This window comes from Aotus nancymaae, unplaced genomic scaffold (genome assembly GCF_030222135.1).
Source record: "Aotus nancymaae isolate 86718 unplaced genomic scaffold, 86718_ANA_hifiasm-v0.15.2.pri h1tg000040l, whole genome shotgun sequence".
Classification (NCBI taxonomy): Eukaryota; Metazoa; Chordata; class Mammalia; order Primates; family Aotidae; genus Aotus; species Aotus nancymaae.
The window spans coordinates 82271015-82295478 of NW_026988454.1; positions in this window are offsets into that span (position 1 = coordinate 82271015).

The window sequence follows — 24464 nt, forward strand, 5'->3', positions numbered from 1 at the left end:
CAGACATGCAACCTATGCACATGGCTTCATGCTCAGAACCTGTATAATGCTCTGCTGCTGCTATTTTGAGATTTTAAGTAATTTTTGAACACAGAGACTTTTACTTTCATTTGGTACTGAGCCCTGCAAATTATGTTGCTGATCCCACACATTTGTAGGTGCCTGCACACATGCACACACATACATAGACACACACACATTTACAACTTTGAAATTTTAAACCATATTCTTAAGCCTTATATTCCTGGCGAACATGCAACAATTCAGTGTTTCCAGAAATAAAAAGAAATCAAGGATGAAAAGAGAGAAGCACAAACTGATGCCCCTAGGGTTGCATGAGCAACCACAGGCCACTGCAACTGCAGGTGAGGCATGCCTGAGGCAGGGCTACTACAGCAGGGACTGAAGTATGAACACTACCAGATTGAGGCACAAGTGGTGTGTATGTTCCCCACCAGCAGACCTGCCCTCCCTAATAACAGGGCAGCATTGCAGCCACTGCCACCCTTGAGTTGAGCATTATTCAGATGGGTTGGGGATTACCCCACTTTTCCCTATTATGGCTGGCACCTACACACTTCATCAGAAGGCCTGAGGATAAGACAGCATGGCCTAGCTTTGCAAGTCCCCAACCTTCCTGCCACCCCAAGCCAGAGCACACAGTCTGGAGGCCAGGAATTTTCCCAACCCAGTCCATCATCATTGGTACCTTAACACTCCTCCTGGGGCCTTGAAGTTAAGACTATCCGCTGGGTCACCACATCCTCAGCTGGCACTTACTTGCATGTGTCACCTGCTGGCCTGAAGACTGAATCATCTAACCCACTGTAGCCACTGCCAACACCAGCACATACAACTTTCAGGACACAGAGGGTCATCTTGCCACTGCCACTGCCCATGTCACACCAGCTGCCTGGGTGCCCAAGAACCCACTCACCCGCCCAGCCCACTGCCGCCACTACTGGCATCTGAGTACGCTACCTGGAGGTGTAAGAATTAGCCTGCCTGGACCTGCTAACACCAGTACCAGTGCACACCACCTTAGGGCCCCAAAACAGGCATGCTCAGTCTGCCACTACCACCACTGGGGCCAAAAGACTGGCTTACATGGCATTCCAGTCCCCAGCAAAACTGCATCACAGCCTCCACTAATAACTGCACCCTGAGACACTGAAAAAAAAAAATCAGATACCACTGGTGGTGTTTACAGCTGAAGAAACGATGCAGATATTATGCTATTGCACACAGCAAGAATCACAGCCAAAGTGCCCTGCCCCAGCAGCACTATAGATAGATCATCTTCAGGAAAAAATCCTCTCATATAAAAGCAAATTCAAAAAGTAGAAAAGTAGAAGAAATAACTGTTACACTAGATGCACAAATATCAATATAAGGACCCAGGAAATATGAAAAAGCAAGGAAATATGATACCTCCAAAGAAACGCAATAATTCTCCAGCAACATATGGCAATCAAAAAGAAATTCATGAGATCATGAAAAAAGAATTCAGATTATTGATTCAAAAGAAGCTCAGTGAGATACAAAAGAATTCTGAAAAAGAAATAAAAAAATTCAGAATATGAATGAGAAATTTACCAAAGAGATAGATATTAAAAAAAAAAAAAAAAAAAAAAACAGAAATTCTGGAACTGAAGAATTTATTGAATGAAATACAAGCTTCAACAATAGACTAAATCAAGAAGAGAAAAGAATCTGAGAACTTGAATCACACCTTTTTAAATAACCCAATAAGAAAAAAAAGGGAAAAAGAATTTAGAAGAATGATTAAAGCCTTCCTGATATATAGGACACCATAAATTGACTAAATATTCAAATTATCCTAGAGGATGAAGAGTGAAGAGATGGGTTAGAAAACCTATTTGACAAAATAGTACATGAAAGCTTCTAAGTCTAGCAAAAGGTTAGGACAGCCACATACAGGAAGTTTAGCAGTCCCCAAACAGATACAATAAAAAAGTTCTTCACAATACATTTTAGTCAAGACATCTAAAGTCAATAACAAAGAATTCTAAAAACAGCAAGAGAAAAGTGTGTAGTCACCTATAAAGGAATCTTCATCAAACAAGCAGTGGATTTCTCGGCAGAAATCTTACAGGCTGGGAGAGAATGTGATGATATATTTAAGGAGCTGAAAGAAGAAAACTCCCAGTCAAAGATACTATATCCAGCATAATTATCCATCATAAATGAAGGAGAAACAAAGTATTTCCCATACAAGCAGAAGCTGAGAAAATTTATCACCACTAGAGCAGCCCTACAAGAAATTCTCAAAGGAGTACTAAACCAGGAAGCAAAAGGATGATATTTGCCATCATGAAAACACACAGAAGTATAAAACTCACTGGTAAGGCAAACACAAATGAGAAAGAGAAAGGATTCAAATTATCACTACAGAAAACCACCAAACCATGATGACAAACAGAAAAAGAAAGGATCAAAGAAGATATGAAACAATCAGAAAATAATTAACAATATGACAGGAACAAAACCTCACATATCAATAATAACTTTGAACGTAAATGAATTAAATTATCCACTTAAAATATATAGACTGGCTGAATAGATTTAAAAAAAAAAATGGCTGGCTGTGGTGGCTCATGCCTGTAGTCCCAAAGTTTTGCGAGGCCAAGGTGGGAGGATTACTTGAGCCCAGGTGTTTAAGACCAACATGGGCAACATAGTGAGACCTCGTCTCTACAAAAAACAAAATTAAAAAATAAAAATTAGTCAGGCATGGTGGCACGTGCCTGTCGTCCCAACTGCTCGAGAGGCTGAGGTGGGAGGATTGTTTGAGCATAGAAAGTCAAGGCTGCAGTGGCCATAATTTTGCCACTGCACTCCAGCCTGAGTGACAGAGTGAGATCCTGTCAAATAAATAAATAAGTAAATAAATAATAAGAAAGATCCAACTGTATGCTGCATGTAAGAAACACACTTTACCTATAGAAACACACATAGACTGAAAATGAAGAGACAGAAACAGAAGTTTCATGCAAGGAACTAAAATCTGTGTTCCTCTACCTATTCCAAACAATTGAAGAGGAGAGAATTCTCCCTAATTCGTTCTATGGCACCAGCATTAATCTGATACCCAAACCAGACAAGAGCACCACCACAACAACAACAAACTACAGGCTAATATCCTTGATGAACATAAACACAAAAATCCTCAGCAAAATACTAGCAAACCGAGTTTGACAGCACATCCAGAAGATAATACACCATGAACAAGTGGGATTTATATCAGGGATGCAAGAGTGTTTTAACATACAGAAATCAGTAAACATTATACATCACATCAGGATGAAGGACAAAAACCATATAATCATCTCAACAGACACAGAAAAGAATATTTTATATGACTGGATATCCTTTCATGAGAAAAATTCTCAACAAACTAGGTATAGATGGATTACATCTCCAAATAATAAAGGACATATATGACAAATTCACAGCTAATATTATACTGAATGGGTTAAAGTTGAAAGCCTTTCCTCTAAGAATTGGGACAAGACAAGGATACCCACTTTCACTACTCCTGTTCAACATAGTACTGCATATCGTAGCCAATGCAATCAGTTAAGAAAAAGAAATAAAAGGGATTCAAATTGGAAAAGAGGAAGTCAAATTGTCCCTCTTAATAGATGACATAATTTTTTCCCCAACTTTTATTTTTTATTTTATTTTATTTATTTATTTTGAGACGGAGTTTCACTCTTGTTACCCAGGCTGGAGTGCAATGGCGCGATCTCGGCTCACCGCAACCTCCGCCTCCTGGTTTCAGGCAATTCTCCTGCCACTGCCTCCTGAGTAGCTGGGATTACAGGCACGCGCCACCATGCCCAGCTAATTTTTTGTATTTTTAGTAGGGACAGGGTTTCACCATGTTGACCAGGATGGTCTCGATCTCTTGACCTCGTGATCCACCTGCCTCCCCAACTTTTATTTTAAGTTCAGGTGTACACATGAAGGATGTGCAGGTTTGTTACACAGGTGAATGTGTGTCATGGTGGTTTGCTGCACAAATCATCCTGTCACCTAGGTATTAAACCCAGTATTCATTAGCTATGATGCTTTTCCTCCTCCCACCCCCTACTTACCAACAGGCCCTGGTGTGTGTTGTTTTCCATCCCCAATGTGTCCATGTGTTCTCATTATTCAGCTCCCACTTATAAGGAAGAACATGTGGTATTTGGTTTTCTTTTCCTGTGTTAGTTTACTAAGGATAATGGACTCCAGCTTGATCAATGTTCCTGCAAAGGACATAATCTCATTCCTTTAATGGCTGCATAGTATTCCGTGGTGTTTATGTAGCACTTTATCTAGTCTATCATTGATGGGCATTTCAGTTGACTGTAGATGACATGATCTTATATTTGGAAAAACCAAAACACTTCCTCCACCAAAAATATCTTAGATCTGATCAGCAAATTCTGTAAAGTTTGAGGATGCAAATCAATTTACAAAATCTAGTAGTGTTTCTATATATCAATAATCAAATAGCCAAAAGAAATCAAGAAGGCAATCCATTTACAGTAGCTACAAAAAAAAATACCTAGGAATAAATTTAACTAAAGAGGTGAAATATCTTTACAAGGAAAACTACAAAACACTGACGAAAAAAGTTGAAGAGAACACAAACAAATGGAAAGTCATCCCATGCTCTTGGATCAAAAGAATTAATATCATTAAATGACCATATAGCCCAAAGCAATATATACGCTCAGTGTGATTGCTATTGAAACATCACTGCCATTTTTCAAAGAAATACAAAAAAAAAATCCTAAAATTCATATGGAACCAAAAAAAAAAAACAGCCAGAATAGCCAAAGCAATCCTCAGCAAAAAGAACAAAGCTGGAAGCTTCACATCTCCTAACTTCAAAATATATTATAAGGGTAAAGTAACCAAACCAGCATGCTACTGGTATAAAAATAGACACATAGACCAATGGAACAGAATAGAGAATCCAGAAATAAGTCAACATTTTATAGCCAACTAATTTTTGACAAGGTGCCAAGAACATAACTGGGGAAAGGACACCATCTTCAATAAATAGTGCTGGGAAAATTGGATATCCATAGACAGAAGAATAAAACTGGACCTCTACCTCTCACTATATACAAAAATCAGCTCAAGATGGACTAAGACTTACATGTAAGACCTGAAACTATAAAACTACTAGTAGAAAACATAGTGAAAACACTTCTGGACATTGGTCTAAACAAATATTTTATGGTTAAGACCTCAAAAGCACAGATAACCAAAACAAAAATATATAAATTGAACGATATGAAACTAAGAGCCTTCTGAACAGCAAAGGAAACAATCGACAGAGTGGAGAGACAACATGCTGAATGGGAGAAAATACCTATAAATGATTCATCTAAGAAGAGACTAATATCTAGAATATACAAGAATGTACAAAGAACTCAACAATAAAAAAACAAAAAAAATTCCATTAAAATGTGGACAAGTGACATGAATAGACAATTCTCAAAAGAAGACCTAAAAATGGCCAGCAGGTATATGAAAAAATGTTCACTACTGCTAATCATCAGGGAAATGCAAATCAAAACCACAATAAGGTATCATTTTACCCCAGTTAGAATGGCTATTATTAAAAAGATAAACAAAAAAAAGAAAACAAAACAAAAAAATGGATACTGGCAAGGATGTGGAGAAAAGGGAACTCTACAATGTTTGCGGAATGTAAATAAACACAACCACTATAGAAAACAGTATGGAGATTTCTCAAAAAAAATAAAAATAGAACTACCATATGATCTAGCAGTCTCATGGCTGGATATCTATCTAACAAAAAGAAAATCAGTATATCAAAGTGATACCTGTACTCACATGTTTATTACAGCACTATTCACAATAAAAACAATATGAAATCAACCTGTGTCCATCAACAAATGGATAAAGAAAATGTGGTATATATACACGCAATGGAAACTATTTGGCTATAAAAAATAATTAAATCATGTCACTGCAGGAACATGGATGAAACTGGAGGTAATTATGTTAAGTGAAATAATGCAGGCACAGAAAGACAAATTCTGCATGTTCTTACTCAAATGTGGACTCTAAAAATTTGATTTCGTGAAGATAGAGAATCAAATGATAGATGCCAGAGGCTAGGAAAGGTATTCTTCACATAGGAGGGAAAAATGAAGAGATGTTGATGAATGGGTACAGGCTTATTGTTAGAAGATTATAATGTTCAAAAGCAGACAAAGGTAACTATAGTTAGCAACAATATATTACATATTTCAAAGTAGCTAGAAGAGAGGACTCAGAATGTTACCAACATACAAAAATGATAAATACTCGAGGTAATAGATGCTCCAAATACAGTGACTTGATCATTAGACATCTATGCATGTAAGAAATGCTCACATGTACCCCATGAATATGTAAAATATTGTATAAGGATAAAAATATATGTACATATATAAACATTATAATTGAATTTTAAAAATAACAGAACTGCTATATGATTCAGCAATCCCCTGTCTGTGTATATACCCAAAGGAAATGAAATCCATATGTCAAGGAGATATCTGCACTCTTACACTCATTGCAGCATTATTCACAATAGCCAAGATATGGAATCAAACTAAATATCTGTTAGATGAATGGAGATAGAAAATACAGTGCTGTATATTTGCAGATAATAGAATATTGCTCACTCATAAAAAGAAGGAAATCTTGCCACTTTTACAAAATGAATGAACCTGGAGGATGTAATTCTAAGTGAAATAAGCAAAACCCAGGAAGACAAATACTATAAGATCTCACTTACATGTGGAATCTAACAAAGTCAAACTCATAGAAGCAGAGAAGAAAATAAGTGGTAGCAGGAGACAGAGGCGTAGGGAAAGGAGGGATACTGGTCAAAGGGTACAAAATTTAAGTTATGTGGGATGAATAAGTTCTGGAGATCTAAGGTATGGCAAGGTGACTGCAGTTGATAATATCGTATTGCATTCTTCAACTTTGCTAAGAGAGTAAATCTTAAGTGTTACCACCAACCACCAACTCACACACACACGAAAAGATAACTATGTGAGGTGATTAGCTTGATTGTGGTAATAATTTCACAATGTATATGTACATCAAAACATGTGGTACACCTTAAATATGTGCAATTTTTATTTGTTATTTATACCTCAATAAATCTAGGGGTGGAAAGAGAATTGTAGTATCAAGGCAATACTGCCCTGGTGATAGGGGGAGACGAAGGGGATTTAGGAATTAAGTTATTGTTAACATCAGTCTTTTCAGTCTAAGTAGTAGAGCAGTATTCTTCATGACTATCTTGTCCCTGGCTTATCTATCTGGTTTTGTTGTTCAACATCCTCCAAGAGTGTACCAAGCTCCCACTTGCTGTTGGCCCCCACGCATTTTTTCCATCTTCCTGTGAACTCTCTCCTAGCGTCTACTCCTGTCTGGCGGCTGCTTATCTGGCTGCTGCTTATAAAATCATCAAATCTTGTGAGAACTTACTATCATGAGAATAGCATGGGGGAAACCACCCCCATGATTCAATTACTTCCCACCAAGTCTTTTCCATGACACATGGGGATTATGGGAACTACAATTCAAGATGAGATTTGCATGGGGACTCAGCCAAACCATATCACACCACTTCTTAGGTGATATCTTTTTGCCCATTTTCCAAAATAATTTTTCTGGCTCTAAAAGTAAATACTTTCATTGTAGAATATTTGAAAACTACATAAAAATCATAAAGTATAAAATGAAATCACCAATAATTCCATCAATCAGAGATAAGAATAATTAACATTTTGATTCTGTAGTTACAGTCCTTTTCTCTAAATAAAGATGTAAGTTTCTTACTACAAAAATGTGGTGATACCTCACATACCATTTTCTAACACAGTTTTCCCCTTTAATTTATCGTGAGCATTTTTCAAATTGTTAACAACTCCTCTAAAATAATCCTTAGTGGTTGCTTCAGATTCAATTATGTTTACACACTGTAATCCATTAATACAGTTCTCTATGCTCTAATATTTAAGTTGTTTTCATTTTTTTGCTATTACCAAAAGCACAACTTTCTTTAAAAATAGTAAGGAATAAATTTCTATTGCCACTATCACTGAATTGTTTTTTTTAGAATGCTACGCAAATCAAGTTTAGGGAGTGAAAAGCCAGAAAGAAAAGATCACTTTGATAGCAGTGTTGAGAATGTTTAGAGGCTGTTTAAATAAAGGGTAAGATAACTTGAAGGAAGAAGTTCTACTCACCAATGGCACAGATGACTAGCATTTGAGCAAAGAGCGTAAGGCAGAACCACATACAGAAATGCTGAAAAGGAATGTGAGGAAAACTGAAGAACAAGACAATGTAGAGTGCAAAGCTGAGATCCTAAAACGATTGTTTAAGTAGCAATTTCGTTGATTTTAATGGTAAACCAGTCAGGTGCTAAAAATATCAAAGGTTCGTGAAACAGTCTGATGCAGAAAGCTTGTAGATAAGGACTGTGTGGCCTCCTTGCTCACAGCTGTGCATTGGGTTTTAGTGTCAAGCCAGTCTAGTTAACAACATGGTATTTGCAGACATGAAATTGTGCCTGCATATAGAAAAACGTGAGATTATACCTGCATATAATCTAAGTAGGACAAACACAGTGCAAGTCTGCAAAATTCCGTCCATATCCAAAATGCCTCTGGGAAGTCCAGTCCCTGGTGATTTACTTGTCCTACCCCATAAGTAACATCATTTTGAAATGATTTTTAATCCAAATGATTTTCTTCAACTTGAAATGGAAACGTGAGAATATAAAGAAAAACAAAACACATTGAATCAGAAAGTGTTTTTCTCCATATTCACCACATTCAGAATTGCTTAGAGGCACGATGGATATTTTCAAAGAAAAAATATGGATATGATTCCCCAAGACTCTTCCCTTGTTCTAAGTACAACCTAATCAATAGCCCATTAGGGAGAGCTCTGACTCTCATCTGCAATTTGTGTCATGAAAGATAGTGCCAAAATTTTTTCACTCTTTAGATCTTCTCAGAGAGATATTCACAGTTGAACAAATGAAAGTGTTTGTGACATTAAAAGACAGCAGTGTGTCCTGGCCTACAGTTTCTATCACAAGTGACAGGTCTGAATTGCCTTCTACTCAGGCAAGCAAAAGAGAAAGTTAAAAAAGAAGTTCAAGGATTAAGTTTCCATGTGTGTCTCCATTCCCAACAGATGGCCTCCACACGGACAAACTTTACGCATTTGGTGATCTCCAGATGGGCAAATAAAATGCCATTTTGATCTTATTGTAAATTTGGGAGGGAGCTTGTTACAATCTTTCAATCAAACAAAAAGGAAAATGAATTTTCTCCAGGCAGGAACCTTAAGATAAAAGAATAAACATTAAGGCAGTATAAGGATTCTACGTGTAACTATATCACTCTTTACTGAAACTTAAAGTTTAATTTGCTGCAAGCCTTAGAAAAATTGTTGTTTAATTTGTTGGCAAGCCTTAGAGAAATTGTTGAACCATTTTGATAGGTTATACATGTGATCCATTCAAGAAAAACCTTATATTCTAGTTTTGGCAAGTCCTATGAAATTCAATATGCATTGAGAAAAAAACCTATTATAATAGTTTCCTTGAAGATTTTGTTTTATAATTATCTTCCTATTTAAAGCACACGTCCTTAAAATTATGAAGTTTTTTTCTCTCTGCTAAGCAGTCAGTTTTTGCTATTATTCTAAAAATGTATCACTTCTTTTTCATTTTCACAACTAAAACCACATCCATATCATCTGGTGCCCCTTTGATTTATGCAACACTGCACACAGTTGATGTCTTGCCTTTGATTTGGTGTTTCATTCTGCTTCCCAACCTGAGCCAGTCTCTTCAATTTTCTTCTAAATTATGTGACACCCCGCCCCATCACATGCACACAACACACACACACACACACACATCTAAAAATATCTCATTTCAGTGGCTACCCCATGACTGAAGTCCAGGATCCTGACTACAGCAAGGACATTTAATTATCAATTTGGAAAAATGCTGGTCTATGTAAACTTAATTCTGAAAAGCAATTGCTCTGCTTTGAAAATAGGACAATGATAATATATACATGGGTACAATGTAGTTACTCTAGTGATGGATACACTAAAAGCCCTGACTTCACCACTATAGACATCAGTGTAACAAAATTACACTTGTATCCAATGTATTGAAACAAATGGAAAAATTTAATCTTAATACATACAGTTTTGATTCTGTAATTATGTTTAAATATCACAGATATTTAAATATTAAATATCAACTTTGTGTTTCACACTAGAACACCAAACTTAGCCAGCACACTCATATGGAAGTATTCGATTAATGCCTGCGTGTTTAATTAAAACAAACAACCTAGCCTAGTTCCAAGCATACAGTTAACTCTTAATTAATAATGATGGAAAGATTTTTTTTAAAGTCTATGAATGTCCGAATTTTTTTTTAAATGCAGTAGCCTTTGATAGCTACAGTATAGCATATTAAAGTGAAGCCCAGATACAATACTCACAGAATAGTGTAGTGAGGAGCAGCACTGCGTATTGGTCACCACCATAGCCTCTGGAGTCCAAAAGACCTGGGCCCTAATTCTGGGTTCTAAACTCTTACACATTAGCTTTTACCCTGGGAAGTTACCTGCCCTTTCCAAGCTTTAGTTTTCACATAAATCGCATACAACACAACAGGTTGTATGAGGAGTAAATCAGACAGTACACGTAAACTTTTCTGTGCATTTTGGCTGTGTCTCCTCCACATAGCTATGACTATGTTCCACATCAGTACATGCTTTCTTGATAAACTCCTAGAAGAGAGGGCTCTGGCTTTGCCATTTTGAACGATGTTGAGCAAAACATCTCATAGATACTTTTTTATGCCTTTGGTTTATTGTGATAATAAAAATTCTGTTGCCACATTCCCCCCTTAATCCTCTATTTCAACTGCATCGAGAATCTTATCCTTCCAATAAATCCTGTTATTTTACACTTCCATGATTTCACCCCATTCTGTCACCTATAACACCATTCTCTTTCCAAGAAGTTTGGGGATCTAGCAACTCACCCAATGGTTTTCTAGTTAGCCGCAGTGTATGTAAAAGTCACCTGGCTTTGACACCTGTTTCCTCATCCATCACCAGACTGATGTGGCTGCTTTAGATTGTCTGCACCTTTGTCTTCTTACTTTATCACCTGGCAGTACTCCTTTCCAGTAATCACACCTTCAGCCAAAAAGGCCAACCATTCCTGGAAGACCAGAATCACCCTTCATTCAAGAGTGTAAAGGACCATGGCCATAAGACCCTTGAACACAACTAAGAAAATAGCCTGGGATTTCACCCAGGTGGATGCCTACCACCTCAGCCATATTGCAAGCCATGTCTTTGACACATGATTGGATCTGTAAATGCTGACAAACTGCTAATGCTTGGAATTTCTGCTCCGACCCACTGAGAATCCACTGTTCTAGCTGCACGTGAGATTTACATTACTCCCTGCCATACTTGTCTCACAGGCCTTTTGCTTATCTGAATCTTTTCATTCGATCTTGCTCTATGATACACTGGCAACAATTTGTGTAGTATTTCAATAGAAGTATCTGCCTGATCACCTGCTAGAAAAGGGGCTTTCTTTTGACTTTTAAAATACCTAGGCCAGGCACAGTGGCTCACATCTATAATCCCAGCACTTTGGGAGGCCAAGGCAGGAGGATCACTTGAGTCCAGAAGTTGGAGACCAGCCTGGGCAACATAGTGAGACCTTATCTCTCCAAAAAGCAAACAAAAATTAGCCAGGCATGGTGGCGCATGGCTGTAGTCCCAGCTATTTTGGAGGCTAAAGTGGGAGGATCACTTGAGCCTGGGAGATTGAGGCTGCAGCAAGCTGAGATTGGGCCTTTGCACTCTAGCCTGGGTGACAGAGCAAGACCTTGTCTCAAATAAAATAAAGTAAGTCTACTTGGACATAAAAAATTAAAATTCATTAAACACTTAAAATATTAAAGGAGTTCATGGCAATATGTAGTGGAAGAAGCAGAGACTTGGAGACGGACTGAGCTCTTACAAGCTGTGTGATCTCTTCACCTTTTCTTTGTCTGTTAAAAGAAAAGGTAAACATATCTGCCTATCTACAGTGTAGAACTGTGATGTGGTTGGAGTGAGATAATTCAGGTATGTAAGGTACCTGTTGCAATATGTGAGTCACTAGTAAGGATCCACATCCTCCTTCCTGCCTGCTCTACTTCTCTGAGTTAGATGATAGTAGATGAGGAGGCAGTTATGTATGCCTAGTATCTCCCTGCAATAGGCATTCTTGACTCAGAGTTCAAGTTTACTTGCAGAATGCAGAGACGATGACACTGTCAGCACTCAGAGGAAGGGTAGTAATGAGTTCATTCTCCTGAAAGCAAATTCTAGCTAAGCCAAAACAATATCCCATGACTGTCTGATAGAGAAAGGTGCTTTTTTCTCCTTTGTAGATCTGATAAATGAAAAAAAAATGAGAATTTTTAAAGGTGAATTGAAAAAGATCTGTGAGGAATTGCAAGGAATTTCAATCAGAGCATTGCAGTGTCAGAAGACAGAATAACTAAAGAATACTGCATGCCAAGAATGATAGATGCAGGTCCTACCAGAGGGGATGGGATTCTTTCTTCTTTTCTCTTCGTGCTTTATCCTTCTCTCTCCAAGCTGCCTCCACATGGCCCTCACTTACGGAAAGTGTGTGACAAGTTTGAGTTCTAATTTTATGCCATAGAGTCTGCCTTACACCTTGCTGGGTTTTTTTTTTCCTCCAGTCATCACCTAAAATGATTTCTTCTTATTATTTTTCTTATTTTTCTTATGTCCCTCAAATCAGTTGATTATCTTATAATGAGCACTTTTTCATTAAAAGCTGAATTCTCTAAATGCTGGATCTTAACAGGGTTAAAGCATCTTTCAGCTCTGTACTTGGTTTGGTTTAATGGTCAGAAGACATGAGTTTATGCAAGGCAAAGAGGCTTTTTGTATGAAAACTTACAATGTGTTTTTCTCTGTTGCTGTCTCATTTTTCCCCAGTTATAGGTGCCCGCAATGGCTGACAGTGATGCAAAATCTTACTTTGAGCAAACTTTGCTCCTGATTCTGTAGAAATCTTAGATGGACAAATAACCAACTTCTCATATGTTTAACTGAACATTTTACCCTGTCACCTAGAATTTCTTTGAATTCCAGAATATTTAAATAAAAACTGTTTCTTGTCAGTGAAAGAAGTTTGCATTAAAAGCTCAAAATATTGCTCTCTAGATATATCCTCCACTTCTACCTGATAATAACAGATAAGACTCAAATAGATTTCCCTGTAAGTTTACTTTCTTATGTTTAATATACTAAAATTTATAATGCAGATGTTTAATTTTTGGAAGGAGAAAAATGATGGTTCTTGGCAATTGTTATTTATCTTTTTCTATAAATACAAATGACTGTGAATCATCTCTGGATTCTCTGGTCTTAAAGACATACACATGCTAAGTTTATAATTCCATGATTTCTCCATATAACATACGCACTCTTCTAGAACCTAGATCTGAATGGATGACTCTGTGAATTAAAATGCCAAACTCTTCATCAGTTTTCATGATCAAGAGAAAACACATAGATTATTCTGACATTTTAGCAATATATTAAAAGTGAAAGATGATCTCACAGACTCTGTGGTCTGGTCCTGGCTGATGCAATTATGCCAGCAGTGCCCTGTAAAAGTAATTAGGGAAGTTGAAAAAGTGAGCACTCCCCAGATGTGATCTTGCCAGTGGCCTTAATATATGACATCAATGAGTTAAATGAGGAAACTACCAGAGGCCAAACATCTAGGTTTTAAGTTTCAGACAAGGTTTTTGCTTGTGTTCACCTCAGGAAATGAATATTGCATTCATAAATTGTTGTTCTTATCCAGGAGATGAACCATAGCAGTTTCATTTAGCCCTAGAGTATTAAATTTCTTTAACACTTTGCCACATTAGAATATGTTTTCCATCTGAATCTGATGATGCAATATTTGAAGGGGAAAAATAGCCAAGTGACATTCCATAACAAGCCATAAAAGTTTATGATGCACATAGTAGGATAATTGGCATAACAGGAATTGAATACTTCCTTATGGATAATATTTGATAAGATATGGCATGTATAACAATCATAACATTTCAATCACCCAATGATGGCTACTTTAGAATGCATTTATTTTATTGTTTCCATAATGAATTTTACAGTGCCAGAATTGGTTCTCCTCTACTAGAAAGATGAAAAAAAAACTATATTCGTTTTCCTCCTACATGTATTTTCCGTTGTAATGTTTTGCTTGTGCATTTTATTCTTTCCTCCCACCCCCTACTAGATTGTTTCATCACAAGCTGTTGACAAATGATTTGCTGAAACCCAAAGCTAGTGGACAGAACTGTATTTTTCTGCTTGAGTCAGCATTTTTTTGGTAAAGTCCTGTTACAATATTAATTAAATCATTCGTAGACAGTGTCCTTTCTCCCAATTTCCAGATTTTCTAAACCTTACACCTGTTTTTCTTTGGGTTTTGTGCTATATCAGCTTATAAATCATCCTATATTTCTCAGTATAGTTTCTTATGAAATAACACTTTTTCCCCCCCACCAAACTTTTACCCAACTGTTTTCAATAGTGGCAGTCAGGCCTAAAGTTGTCAATCAAAGAACAGCTTATCAGTCTGAGCTTTTTCTTTTTAAGCTTTTACTCAGTGACTTTTGAGACCTGTCAACACCCAGTTGATTTTAACCCTAACAATAAAGTCACACTCTATCTCCCACATAGAAGCTTTAAGATTAAATTCTGATGTCATATACGTCATATTTACATAGTTAAAACTCATAACAAGCAACCCACAGGCAATAGGATGTAATAACCATGCAGCAGAGCCATTTCCTGTCCCCCTTTTTCTCTCACACTATGTTTTGTGCAGTTTATTGGATGTGAATGTTATGAAAATGAAAATCGTCTGAGAGAAACCTGCTGGACAGGTCTGAGGTTTAGAAGAATTCGACTGGAGGAGTATATAGAGTTGTAAATGCTTGGCCACCTCCTACATTATAAAATAGGAACACTTTCAGCATTCCTTTCATTTCCAGAAAAAGGAAAAATGAGAGGCCATAATTACATGCACTAACAGCTAATTTTTAATGTCTTTAATTCTTGTAGTATTAAAGGAAAATGACTGACTTGGAGTCAGAAAATGTGAAACCCCAAAAGTTTTACAGCTTTTGTTTTTCAACACAAAGCACTTACTTCAAATGCATTGCAAGATGAATTTTAACCATGGATGCGATTCGAGAGTCAAATCTACAGTGACGCTTTAAACAGCCAATTTAGGGAGTTAAGCATTTTCTTGGCAATCACTTGAGAGCTGAAAATAATGTCATGTTAAAGGATAAAAATGAAAACCACTCTCTGTGATTTAATTTGAAGTCTCCATCACATCAAAAGATTAGGCTTGAAGTAAAAATATTGACAAGAAAATAAGGCTCTAATGGAAGGATATTATATACCATGATGTGGACACTATTTTGTAGTTTCATTATTTAAAGGGAAGCAGAATGGAATCATTCTCGTCCATTTTTGGAAAACCTTCTATATATTTAAAGCCTGAAATACTATTTCAAAATAAGTTTTTATTTCTTCTGGGACTGATCTTTCTTATTATTGAGGCTAAAAGATGTACACTTTATTTAACCAGATTTTTATCACAATGCTAGAAAACATTTACATTGCCTTTCTACAATATCTGAAAGGTACAGTTATATTCCTCATGTAAATGACATAAAGAAAAAAATCTATACAATTAATATTTTTCATAGTTTTAATTGCCTGAAAACAAAATAAAACAAATAGAAAGACCATGCTAGTTCTCTTCATGGATTCTTAAATTCTGTAGCCTCCACACAAAAACAAGGTTAGTTCAATATTTTTTTCTTATTCAGACTACATAGAAAGCCAATTTTGGACCCATTTGTTTGTTCAAGCAAACAAAATAGAGCTCTTAGCAGTACATAAGCTTTCTTAAAATCTCAGCAATGAAAATGCTTTTATTTGTTAGAAAAAAATGCATTTATACATTCTCTCTCTCTCTCTCTCTTCCCCCATGTGTGTGTGTGTGTGTGTGTGTATGTGTGAGAGAGAGAGAGAGAGAGAGAGAGAGAGAGAGAGAAAGAGATCACATACTCATAGAATGACAGAATTCAGGAAAGGACTTCTCCATCTGGACCTCTGTGCTTTCTCCTCACTGGACCACCACTAGGTCTCAGGGTCTACGAACAAAATTCATTCCTCCTTGTTAGATATTTTATCTCTAATAGTTCACAGTTCAAAAGAAAATAATCCTAACATAACAGTTTGTGAACTATTCCCACTTTCCCTCTATCATCCTTACAAGCTAACACACTTATATTGGCTATGAACAGCATATTGAGAAATAATTTAATTTAAGAAATAATTATTTACACACCCATGAGTTCTGGGGGTTACGCACTGCGTCAGCGGGGGTGGGGAACACTGGGAGTACTAAATCTCCTACCTACTAGGAAATGAAAGAGACCAGTAGATCATTAAATACAAGAAGATAGAGAAAGGAAGGTTAGAATAAAAGGAGCTAAAGTGGAGTTGCCAAGATATAGAGAAGGGAATCAAAACATGAAACCAGAAGATGGCAAAAGCAACGTTCTTTGCAGTTTTAAGTAGTGTAACAAAAGGCTCAAAATTTAGCAACAATTTGTCATATCATTTCTCCAGCTTTCCTTTTAGAGGAAAGAGCTCTGTGGAATAAGAAAAATTAGTCATGCCTGTGAATAACTTTTAACTGCAAAAATATCTGACATTTTAGCCCAACCATTTGTCTCTGTGGGGAAAGAAATATTATTAAATAGTCTATAAAGTCACAAACTTTTCCATAACATTTTATGAAACTTTAGTTATTAATACAATTGCTATGAAAACATAAAACTGAGACATCCCTCCACATTTTTTTAAAAAGCTACCATATTGTCTCTGCCTAATTCTTTTATTTCTGTACTAAAGTAAACTAAGGGTGAAGAAACTTTAAAATAGTTTCTCAGAACTGTAAGTCCTGTTGAGCGTAAACTACTTAGAAAAGGGTAATTGGTCAAAAATTGTTGATCTTCTTTAACTGGTATCTAATATAAGCCTAGATTCAACTCCTTGAGCTTCTGATAACAATTACGGATGGAGAGAACGTCAAAACACTTTGAAGTTTGTGTTTAATTCAGAGCACTGTACGGTATCTTGGACAGATCTAAATATGTTCATGAAATCACAAATGGAGTTGGAAATCTTAGGAAATAAACCAAAGATATCATCCTCTATGAGGTATAATTATAAAGTAATATAATTAATTTTAATCAACATTGAAGAATTTATACATGTAAATTAAATGTTGTCCCTTTAAAAACAATGATGTTGAAGACACTATACTCATTTAATTGTTGCTGCCAGAAACTGAACCAAGGTTTTTCTTTGGAAATGGAAACACCTCTTCTTGGCCGGATGCAGTGGCTCACACCTAGCTACTTGGGAGGTTGAGTTAACAGGATCACTTATCCCTGGAGTTCAGGCTACAGTGAGCTATGATTGTGCCACTGCATTCCATCCTGGGTGACAGAACTGTTTTTATAAGTGGGAGCCAAACATTGGGCACACATGGACATAAACATAGGAGCAACAGACACTGCAGACTGGTCAAAGCGGGAAGGAGAGTGGGGAGCATGGTTTGGAAGACTACCTATTGGGTACTATGTTCACTACCTGGGTGATGGGATCCATACTCCAAACCTTAGCATTGTACAATATTCCCATGTATCAGATCTGCACATGCACCCCTTATATCTAAAATAACAGTTGAAATTTTTAAATAAATAAATTTAAAAGAAATCCTCTTCCTCTGAGGATGAATCTAAATTTTTTAAAGGAATGAAGTTGTACAGCCCCAATTCTGGTGACCAGAGTGAGTAAATTGAAGGATTAGAATGTTAGGCAAAATTCAATGGAACCATAAACAAATGAAGTTTTTAATCAAATTTACATTATTATACATAATAAAAGTAGCTAACACAAAATCTTACTAAGTGCCACTGTTGTGAGCATTTGACACCCACAATTTCATGCAATGCTAACACTTAACACCATGATGCAGGTTGCATCCTCCCTGTTTTGAAGTTAAAGAAACTGAGGCACAGAGGAGGGAAAATACAGCTAGGAAGTGGCAAAACCACGGATTCAAGCCTGGGAAGTCAGTCTCCAAAGTCCTTGCTTTTAACAACAATCCCATGTTAACTCTAAGACTCGTTCTAAAGAGAAGCCCTAGTCAAGTTCTGATGCAGTGCCATAGGGTGTTAGATTTAACATTTTATTCACTGTCAGCTCTCAACCTTCACAATGGAATAATTTGCAATTATTCTAAGGCTTGGATTTTAATCTTTGTGGCTAGCTTGCAGGAGCCTATTGCATAACCAATGACTGAGCCTTACTGACCATCCAGCCAGCCCATTCAGTACAATTTTGTGGCAATTGTGGAGAAGTTTGTACCACAGTGCCCTTTGAACTTGAGGATTTGAACATTCTCAACATACACTGTCTGCAAATGTCAGAGTCTCTGGTAGGTACACAAAATTCCATCATTGCAACTTTCTGTGATAGCATTTATTGAGAATAAGTTTAGGGTGTTTGGAAATACCAAAAAAAAAAAGGGGGATCAGGGCGAGGGCAAGTGTACCTTTTATGTCCCTCAGGATTTGTGCCAGGCAAGTGCAGAACAGCAGGATATGCCAGCAAGAGTACAAACTTCCTAATCAATCCAATCTAGAATCTTCCACTTATTAGACATATGACTTTGGGTAACTTACTTGATTTCTCTGAGCCTTAGTTTCTTCATCTGTTAAACAGGGGTTTCATCATCACAGAATGTGTGAGGATTGAGTAAAATATAATCTAATTTTGCATGGCAAAATCTGTAGTTTTTCATAAATGTGAGTCCTTTTCCTTTTTCAGCAATACCCTTGGATTTCCCAACTGAAAAATTATCCTCCTAATCATCGACTCAGCTTTCTAAGAGCATTTGGGAGTGTAATTTTAATAGTATAATTTAGAGGCTCAGAGGAAGGTTATTTTTACTGGTCTTGTTCATGATTCACCCCTGCTATTTTATTTGCCTGAAGTTTAGTGCCTGCAGCGGGCACCAATTGGGCTCCAACTGATAGAGACAGCACGTGGGAGGAGGTGTGGGGTCCGCCAAAGGGCTTGCAGCTGTTGAGAGAGCAATTGGATGAGGCAGCCAAGACCAGAAGCATCTGGTAAAACTGACATTTTTTTCAACAAATTGACGTTTCTGTCATAAATGATAATTCCCAGGCTTCTTTTAACTACATTTAAGAAAAAAAAAACTATTTTTAGTGGGAAAATGAGAAGATAGAGGTAGTTCCCCATCTGATTACCCCTTTCTGTAGAGGAAGGGAGGGAGACCCTTTCCTTGGACACAGTAAAGGCTAAGAAAGCTAAGCCTTTTTCTGCAGCAAAGAGAAGGCATGAGAGAAGATACGAGAATTTTTTTCTCTTCATGAAGGAAGTCCTTTTATAAAATTAATATAAATATTACGGATCCAATGAAGCTTGAAGAGTTCACCAGGGTGAATCTCATGAAAAACAGCAGAAGTTTTATTGTTGAGAAATGTGAATCAAGATTATTAATCAAACATAGTTCATTGATGATCAGGTGTCATCAAGCAAATGTCCCAAGACATCTCTGGGTTGGCAATTTCAAACTTTGCCCAGTTGTTCTTTCCCTAAATGCAGACTAAGTACCATCATAGCCTTGAGAGGTGATTCCAGATGGAGAGACATGGAAGGAAGTGGGATCTAGAACAACTTGGAGTCATTACCTTTCTAAATATCTCTTAGGAGGCTGGGATGTTCCAGGAACAATGTGGTGACTTTGTTCACCCCAAATAATACTAAAGTTTGACATCGAGGACAATCTGAAGGCAAAACTAGACTAAGTCCTGGCCCAGAATTTCTCTGGCCTAATGATGATGCTCCCCTATCCAGACTGACCTACCACCACTCACAATCATTCTTTCAGTAAACATTTACTAAATACCTATTGTCTGCCAGGCACTGTTATTGCTGTTAGAAGTTAAGAAGTAATTACAAAAACAAACAAATAATTCTGCCCACCTGGAGCTTATATTCTGGTGATAGGAAAAATAAACAAGCTAAATTAATAAAATATATAGTTTAGTAGATGGTAATAAGTGCAGGAAAGGGGAATAGAGAGTGAAAGGAGAAGCTTCAACTTAAACCAGGAAGGTGAGAGAGACAGCCTCACTGAGAAGAGTGGATTTGTTTCAGGCCAGGAAGGAAGGGAGGGAGGTAGCCTGCAGGTAGCTGAGAGAAGCATAATCCAGGTAGAAGCATGTGCAGGTGCAGGGGCAGGGCCAAGGTGTCCAGGGAGGGTTTGAGGAGCAGAAGTGAGGCCAATGTGAAGCAAGCAACAGGGAAACTAATAGAAGAAGTCAGGGTAATGGAAGTGGGGCACAGGTTATGAGGGCCTTTAGACTTTTACTCTGAGTGAGATGGAAACAGAACACCTACCGTATTCCAGACATCAAATGAAGTGCTTTTTTTCACAATATTCTCTCCAATGCTACCAAGCAGATAAAATTGGCTCCTTTATTAGACAAGGCATCTGCAACCAGAGCTCAGAATTTAAAACCTGCCAAAGACCGTATAGCTATGAAATGAAAGAGCCAAGAATGCACACCAGTCCATGCTGGCCAGAGCTTTAACCCAAACATCCTGTGTGGCAGGTGAGAATCAGAAGCACTAGACAAAGTGTAACCTGCCCAATTGTAGATGTATTAGGCTGTTCTTGCATTGCTACTAAGAAATACCTGAGACTGGGTAATTTACAAAGAAAAGAGGTCTAATTGGCTCATGGATCTTTAGGCTTTACAGGAAGCATGGCGCACGCATCTGCTTGTCTTCTAGGGAGGCCTCAGCAAGCTTACATTCATAGCATAAGGCAAAGGGGGAACAGGCACGTCAAATGGAGAAAGCAGGAGCAAGAAAGAAAGAGAGTGGGGGTGGGGAGGGAAGGTGTCACATACTTTTAAATGACTAGATCTTGTGTAAACTCAGATGCGAAGCTCACTTATCACCAAGGTGATGGCCCAAGTCATTCATGAGGGATTGCTCCAATAATCTAAACACCTCTCACCAGGCTCCACTTCCTACACTGGGAATTACAACTCAACATGAGATTTGGGCAGGGACAAATATCCAAACCATATCGGTGGGGCTGCTTAAAAGCAGTCTTTCTGTAAAACAGTTGCCATGAAGTTTTCCCGTATTTATGTCTCTCTTGGATCTGAAATCCCACCACTATGGAACACTCTAAATTCAGATTTTAAAAACAGGTACATATGTGAATCACTTGAAGAACTTTTTAAAATGTAAATTTCAGAGCCCCACCACAGGCTCTGAAATTATGAAACTGAAATTTCCTGAAACCGAATCAGGAAATTATGGCTCCCAAATTTTGTGATGATAAAACTGTTTTTGTTTTTGTTTTTTCCCCACTGGATCCTCTTATAGAGACAAGTATTAGGAAGAAGTCATTTTGGGAATGAAACCATTGCAGGTGTAAATCACATAGTGTCCAGACTTTAATGCCAATGAATGAAAGAACCAGATAAAAACTTCAAGTGTGGTTTGCTTGGTTCAGTTAATTGACTTATTTTGTTATGTTTATTTACTTTTACATTTTTGGATCATAACTATTGAGTGCTCAATAAATGTGCTTGGTGGACACTTTTTGAAATAACCTTTTTTTGTGGTCCACTTCACTGCTTTTTAATAAATGCAACACTTTACCTGTTAAAATAAAAAATTCAAAGCCAAGGAAAACAATTGGTTTAAGCCACTAGAAAGTTTTTCCTACCCTCTTCTGTCCCTGTAATTTTACCATGTTCATAAACAAGTAGTAAATTCTGCTTTCACAAGAAGTAACGGAATAATCTCCCAAGGAACACCATGAACAGAATTATTTTAAAAATCCTGACCAATGTGCATCTGCATTTTTATCTTTTCTCATGATCACAAGATGGTTTTGCTTACTGGATTACTGAAATGCCGTTTACTTTGGCTGGAATTATTTGCTTATGCTACCACATAAGCCACGGGTAACTTGTCATTGTTGTTCAAATAGGGAAAAGGTAGAAACCAGAGCTTTGACCATTTGCTCTTCCTAGTCTCACTGTGGAAAAACCCTCAGAACATGCATTCCCTGAAGCTGTCATAACCCTCACCCTGCCTCACCACTCATTCTGCTGCTCAATGGCCCAAGAATAAATGAACAGTCTCTAATATAAACCAAGTCCCACCACTAACTATGGCAGAGTGAAAGAGCAGTTCTTCCATTTTTTGTTGTTGTTTTTTTTTTGTTTCTGTGTTGTACAGATATGTAACTGTAAAAACACATTCTACTGCTTAAAACAGGGCAGAGCAAACATTACATTTTCCCTGCTGATTGAAGAGCAATGAATATTTAGTTTTCTAAATCACTTCCAGATAACAACTCCCACTTCAATCATCCTAAGTATTTTAATATGTCTTAATCAGAAATGGCTGAGATAAAAGTGACACTTTTCTACTAAGGGGGAGTTTTAGCTTATAGAAATTATCTCAGTTAAATAGTCATAAAACCTACAGTCTGAAAATAAACAGCCTACCAACAGTCTTAAGTATACATGGTACAGATCTGTGACACAATACACAGTCCTGTTCCCCTTGCAGTCAGGCAGAGCATGTGCTTTGGTCTGGTTGATGCGTTAGGAGTAGAAAAATTTACTTTTCCAGGAAAGTTCTGTAGCATTCTCTCCTGCTGTGGTGACAAACATAATGCAGATTTCATGTTGAAGTGATAGAGCCCTGAGATTGAAATAACTAGATTCCTGGGTGACCTCAATGAGGACAGTTGTCCTGGAAGGCAATCAGACTTACAGTAGACTTTGCACAGATGAAAAATAAAACCTTGCTATATCAAGCCACTGAGATTTAGGTGCTGTTTGTTACTGCACCACACCATAACCTAGCCTAGCCTGACTAATACAGTATGTACTAGAGAAAAATGCTTAATAATGCCAACATGCCAACATCACAATAACCTCTTTACACAGTATTCACCAATAAACATTCTGTCCATTTGGGTCCTCTCCACTCCTTTTTTTGCATGACTTTTTCTGTTTTGTATCCATGGATTATGGCCAAGCATTTAAAATATGGTTTTCTTTTCTCATTATCATAACTAAACAAAGTTGAAGTTCATTTTACAGATTAAGTAGAGTTATAAAAATGTTGGATCCTTTTGCTCTCTTATTCCTTGATACCTATATCACTACTAATCTATTTTTTCTCTGTGCTCATATGACCATCTCTTTCCACAGCATATTCGATAAAGATACAGATTTTAGTGTCAAGCCGGCCCAGTTTTAAGCCACTCACTATTAGCTGTTTCTATGCTTCAGTTTCCTCAGTGCAGAACAACAATAACTGGAGAAACCAACCTCATGAGTTTTTGTTTGTTTTTAAGATTAACCAGACAATTACATGTAAGGCATTTAGCCTAACACAGTGTCTGAATAAACGTTTCTTCAAGTGAACTAAAGAGGAAAGGAGCTAATAGTTGCTGAGCAGAGCTTTCCACTTTACGTGCATTAACCCACTTAAAACTCACAGCAGCTCTGCAAGGTAGGTTTCATCCCCATTTTATAAATAACTCAGAGAGGTTAACAAATTTGCCCAAGTTCACAAAAGCAGTTGGAGGTAGAGCTGTCAGTGGTGCCATATCTGTTTCTGGCCAATCCCACTGCTCCTTTCTCTACACCAGGCTGTCTTCTCAGTGGCACATCAATTAAAAGGGAAATTTTCTGGGCACATGTGTTTAAAAAGTGCTAAAAGGCAAAAACTAAAAATTGTTATAAAAAATCACTGACAGTGACTAGACAGTAGCTTAAAACATGTATTTTGTATTAATATTTAAAATATGTATTTTAGTTATATTCAAAAATAAGTCAAGTTTACATAATCAAGTCAGGTTTATTGACATTTTTTCTTTCTTTAATTTCTTAGCTCCCAAATCAAGTCTCCAATGACATTTTCTTCATAAAAGTGGTTGGTTAGGTTAAAGTTGTGTGTAGAAATTTATTAAGTCAGTGGAACTGATACTTTTCTCTATATTAATGTCATTTTTACTACAATTAAATATAATTAAAAATTTTTCCAGTCAATGCTTTTGCTGAAAACATGAAGAAAAATAAATAT